The 5973-nt window shown below is 40.2% G+C and overlaps 1 protein-coding gene across 2 annotated transcripts in view; it reads left to right on the top strand.

Annotated features, from left to right (window-relative positions):
- The first annotated feature begins 3744 nt into the window (after positions 1–3744).
- Positions 3745–5973, top strand: part of LOC107550096 (neurocalcin-delta B) — a 15209-nt gene continuing 12980 nt past the window's right edge. The window contains exon 1 of one of the 2 annotated variants that reach the window (XM_016231322.1): positions 3745–3930. The gene's annotated coding sequence lies outside the window, so the exon portion shown is untranslated. Of the gene's footprint in view, positions 3931–5085; positions 5377–5973 lie in introns of those variants that run through there. The other variant, XM_016231323.1, reaches the window with a different exon arrangement.

The following is a 5973-nucleotide window of genomic DNA, read 5'->3' as shown; positions in this document are numbered from 1 at the left end:
ATTACAAATGACTTGCTTCTTGCGTCAGACCAAGGCTGCATCTCATTGCTAGTTTTACTTGATCTTAGTGCTGTGTTCGACACTATAGATCAGTGATGGGCAAACTTGGCCCTTCCAGGCCACTTTCCTGCAGAGATTTGAACCAACCTTGATAAAATTCACCTGCCTGTAGCCTTCTAGTAGTCTTGAAAACAATTATTAGCTGATTCAGGTGTGTTTGATTAGGGTTGGAGCTAAACTCTGAAGGAAAGTGGCCTGGAAGGGCCAAGTTTGCCCACCCCTGCTATAGATCATGACATATTCATAGATCGATTACAAAACTATACAGGTATTCAAGGGCAGGCTTTAAGATGGTTTAGATCCTACCTGTCCGATCGCTGCCACTTTGTTCATTTAAATGGGGAGTCATCTCAATTATCACCAGTAAAATATGGAGTGCCACAAGGATCTGTCCTAGGTCCTCTGCTATTTTCAATATACATGTTGCCCCTTGGTAATATTATCAGAAAATACGGGATTAGTTTCCACTGTCATGCTGATGATGCTCAACTATATCTCAACAAGACCAGATGAAACTTCTAAATTTTCTAAGCTAACAGAGTGTGTTAATTTTAAAGATTGGATGACCAATAATTTTCTCGTATTAAATTCGGATAAGACAGCGATATTACTTATTGGACCAAAAGACAGTACCCCGAATCTCTTGGATTACAATTTGCAACTAGACGGATGTACTGTTCTAATTCAAAAATCTGGGTGTTATATTAGATGGCAACTTGTCTTTTGAAAATCATATTTCCCATGTTACAAAAACATCATTCTTCCATCTTAAAAACGGTCACGGAGCTAACCCATGATCATTTATGAACTATGGGCATGTAACCTCATAACACACACACACACACACACACACACACAGAGCAGGTAGCATTACACAGTCTGTTTGCCGGCATTGACATCTGTACACAGACTTATGTAATGTTTGACTCAGACGAAGCGGTGTAGGATGTGTTTTGGTGTGTGTTGAATTAATGTGTGTATTATGTTCATGGGGAAGTCTGTACATGTTCAATGTGTTGTGTGATTTAGCCAGTTAACATAATGTGACCAGCATGTATAAGTTCTGTTTATACCAATACTCGTTGTACAAATAACCATAAGACTTATTCATGGTGTTAAAACATTTATTTGATAGTTTATACAGATTAACAGATATACTTACTAGCAGTGAAACATCAGTTACCAAATCTGTGCTGTATAAGCCTTGAGGTATTTAGACCTGGTATTTGTGTCCCCTGAATAGACCGGTCCATGTTTTCTTGAGGTCAGTAGAAGGGTCTATACAGTTGCAGTGAAACAAATGTATTTCTGGGGGGTCTTTCATGCTTATGTCTTGTGGGTTTAAAACTGTATTGATATTCGGGTTTTGTAGGTAGTATGTGTCTGTATGGCTAAAGGTTGTATATGGTAATTGTGCCTGGGCTTACCCATAGAGTGGTACGCTCCCGAGGGCGGGGTTTAGAATGTAAAATGCCGCAAGAGATGTGCTCTGGCGGCAAAGTTGGCGTGCTTGTGCTCTTGTTCGATTCACAATGGCAGTGAATGGACTTTTTAAGATTTTGATTGTTTCGTTTTTGTAATATGTCTAACTTGATTCTGGGGACCTTTGTCACCGATTGCACAATAAATGCACCTGCGATGGGACTTTAGTGGACTGGTTACTTTTTACGGATGTCTCACTCCTCTAGCCGTTTTCTAACTCTTTGGTCTCTCCTTCCACAGTATCTGGCAAGCCTGATGTGCCTCCTCCTCCTCCAGAGATCGCTGAGGAACAAAACATCTACAGAGTCAACACCATCCTGGACTCCCGGTGACGAGGCATCCACTTGGAATATCTGGTCGACTGGGAGGGATTCAGCCACAAGGAGAGATCATGGGTAGCACATGATGACATCCTTGATCCTGAGTTATTGACAGTTCCACACTGATCATCCAGCAGCCCGGGGCCATGACCGTCCTCATCGCCTCATCTTGCGGGCTTCTGGAGCCGCCCGTGAAGGAGGGAGTACTGTCACGGAGTCAACAGCGACACCAGATTCTTCAGCTCCTCCCACTCGTTCACAATCACCCGAATACTGATGCACTCCACCTGTCAACACCAATCAAGTCCAGTATAAAGCCACCATCACAACCCTTCCTCAGTGTCTGGTCTTGTTGTTCACACGTGTGCCTCAACCTCCCTGGCTCCTTACCTGATCTACTTACCTATTCATCTTTAGTCATCTGCTCCGCTCTCCAGGTCCATCACCACCTGCAAAGACACCAGTGTGATTTAAGATTATTATTAAGTCTATGCTCTGACCTCTCCAAGAATATCCATACCTGTGATCATCACTTTCTCCTCTTCTGAAGCCTCATTTAATAAACGCTGTTGAACTGTACTTACCGGTGTTGTCCTCCTTCTGTTTGCTAACAATGGTCTCCTCTAGAGTTTCATAACCGGTCTCAAATGAGGCTCAAGTTTGTCTTGACACCGAATCTGCATTCAATAGTCAAAGAGCTTATTATGAAGTCAAATATGTCTCGTCAAATTCCAAAAAGTAATTCGAACTGATAGAAAAACAAAAATGTGATCTTTTTAGTTTCTCAGTTGTTTCTCTTCGACAGCAAAGAGATGCAGTGGAGATCAAATGGAGACCTTTCAATAGGTCTCCTGCTTCTCTGATTTTTCTGCTGAGAAAAAGACCCTGTCCTTTTTCCTAGATTTTCAACATAGATCTCAACAATGTCTCAAACTGTGCCAGACTTGACAAAGACTGTCATGCAAAAATTTCAATATGATCTCAACTATTTCTCATCATATTCTTCATAATTTCAAACATCTGCCATCAATCAAAGCTGATACTTAAATGAAACATAACAGAACTCAATTAAGTCTCCTGAGCTATGAAAGAACAACCTCTGAGCAATACAATGCTCTTCCAGATATCAGCACCAGGACATGATCATGTACATGAAAATACAGCGCTGGTTATGCAAGTATTATGACATTATGTTTCACAGATTGCAAATGCAAATCACACTGCGGATGTCTGCGTGAGATGCTATCGGCTGTATTTTGCATGCGCACCCGTATTCTGTTATAATGTATTCGGGGTGTAATTCTAGTACCCATGCAAACAGCAGCCCTGCAGATGATTGACTCAGCATGTAGCCTTAAAAAGTGTCTGTACATTAAGGCTAATGAGAGGAGGCTTTGACTTCCCTTTAATCTGCTTAAGTAAAGCATGGCCTCCAATGTGAGGAATGTCTGCTCTTAACGCTAACATTCTCCTCCTGTCCTGTGCATCACACTGTGATCATGACAACAAAGACCTTGCAGAACAAAAAGCGCATATTTTCCTGAAACCAAAACACACACAAAACATCATAAATGCAACAAGTGCATGTGTTTCTGCATGGAACAGCTCTGTAATTCTTCATATGTATGTATATATTGAACATTTTTAAGTGTGCCTCTCAATCAAAAATACATATATTCTTTTGGTTCCTTCATATGACTTTTATTTCTATAATATATTATAATTTATTTATATAATTAATATAATAGTTTAAGAAGTAATCAAGGAGTGACAGCAGGAGTCAATGCCGAGTTCTTGTTGCCAGGGTAATGGTGGCTCTCATAGGTTTTTCAGGCAGGTCATGTGACCAGCAGCTTTGACGTCACTGTGGGAGGCAGTTTGGTACTCTGAACTAAGCTGCGGGTGAGTCTTGTGGAGTTTTTCATTGGAGCTGCTGGTTGCATCAAAGCTTGTTCCTTATACCTGTGGCTGCATATCAGCACTGAGGCCACACAACGCCTCTTCTCTGCCGAGCTCCCCAGGTTATGGCCATCTAAAGTCTCACGGCACAGCACCAGAACAACCTTAGGTGAGTTCTATCTTTTTTGTTCATGTTTTGCTGTTTTTCTTGCAGGTGAAGTCTCAGCAGGTATATGCTGGCCATGCACTGATGCACTTGTCAGAGGACGAGAAATTGAAAACAGTCAGCTGAGAATTTTGGGTATCTTGTGAGGTTTGGATGAAAGGAAGCAAGCTGTTGCTTGAACGTGAACAGGATGCAACAATCTGAACTCTTAGAATGAGGACAGCTCTGTGTGGAGAGTGAAGGTTTGGTTTTACTCCAATCTCTCCTTTATCCACTGAGAAACCTGGAACTGACAGAGTGCCAGAAGGCTACTGACCTGAGTGGATTTCAGACCATTTGGCTTTGGATAAATCCTGGAACATAAGGCTCAGAGGAGGGACACTACCTGATTTCACAAGAGAAACACAGAGTCTGATCACATGAACAAGACCAGATCATCTGAGCTACATTACATGCACTTTAAAGTGCCATGTAGACAGTAGAATATACCACAATTTTTTTTACATCAGAATTAGAGAAAGCTTAGACACATACACACAAAAAACATTCAATTTTCAAGTGTGAAACCGCATTTGTTTTGTAAAACATGCTCTAATAATCTTAATCTCATTTATAACTTTGACAAAATAAATCATAGTGTAGTCGACAGATAATGTCCATGGACAACATAAGTCTTCTTCAGTTTTTTAAACTTTTTGCTTGAGTTCACTTCAGTAAGTGCAAAACAGTCCATCTAATTAACATATGCTCATCAATTCTAATTTAAAACGCCTTAAAAATCAGACAATGTCTGTGCAAACATTTTAATGCATATGCGAAGTAACACTGCAATTATAACAACTCTATTGTTTTAAATTCACATGGATTTGTGTGAAAGGGGAAATAAGCCTTTTACTCTAAATGACTTCATTCTCATTATTGAGTGGTTGGTCACTAGTACACTGAAAAGTAGAAGAGGAATCAGATAAAGTCAGTTGAAGTATCACTGGGAACTCAGGTTAAGTGGCAAACTTGTTTTCAGAACACTTAACAAAACATCTCAGGTTGCAGGAAGTTGTTGAGACGCTCTTTTTTCACCTTTTGCATTGTTGTGGCATGCATGTAGGTTACACTGCAATGTTTTAGATCTGACAGGCTGTTCCGAAAGCACACATAATTCTCCGAGAGGGTTTTTGAGAAGACGCAAGTGGGCGCTTGGAAAAATGTGACTGTCTGTGGGGATGTGGAAACAGATGCTCGGCTTTGTGGGAGAGTTTAGTAAAGCCCCAGAGAGAGGGAGAGAAATGAAGAGAGAATGTAGAAAGGGAGAGGGGAGTGTCTGTTCAGAAAACTTCCTGTGAAGAGCTGCCGACATACAGAGCTGGTATAGAGAGGGAAGAAAGGGGGAAAGAAAGCTGGCGACATCACTAGGTCCAACAAGTGAAACTGAAGTGCATCATTTACATCAAGGTGAGTCAGAAGATGAATGTTTTTCTTGCTACTGTCACCTTTGGCTGTATTTGGTTTGTAGGGCACTTTTCTTTGTAAAGCTGCCTTGGAACAAAATGCATAATGAAAAACGCTTCATAAATCTATTCAATTCAAACAGTCTGTGTGTAGTTGATATGACATATCAGACGGTACACTGTTAAAAATAAAGGTTCCAAAAAGGGGTTTTTGTAGCAATTCCATTGAAGAACTATTTTGGAAAAGAAGCTTTCAAAAAACCCTTCAGGGAACAGAAAGAATAATTTTTTTCATGTGAAAAACATTTTAAATCGTCTAAAGAATCTTTTTTCACTATAAAGAATCTGGAAATGGAATGGAAATGTTCCATGGATGTTAAAGGATCTATCTATCTTATAAAAAATGTATTATTTTATTTTATATTATTATTATATCTTGATGTTGACAACCCAACAACATATTATTTGACATATTACCCTGCTGAAAAAACCAGTATATGCTGGTTAGGTATGTTTTGATGCTGGTTTAAGCTGGTCCTTTGCTGGTTTAAGCTGGTCCTTTGCCAGCACATGACCAGCATAAACCAGCAAAAGGACCAGC

This window comes from Sinocyclocheilus grahami, unplaced genomic scaffold (genome assembly GCF_001515645.1).
Source record: "Sinocyclocheilus grahami isolate Dianchi unplaced genomic scaffold, SAMN03320097.WGS_v1.1 scaffold387.1, whole genome shotgun sequence".
NCBI lineage: Eukaryota > Metazoa > Chordata > Actinopteri > Cypriniformes > Cyprinidae > Sinocyclocheilus > Sinocyclocheilus grahami.
This window is presented reverse-complemented; position numbering and strand designations above follow the sequence as displayed.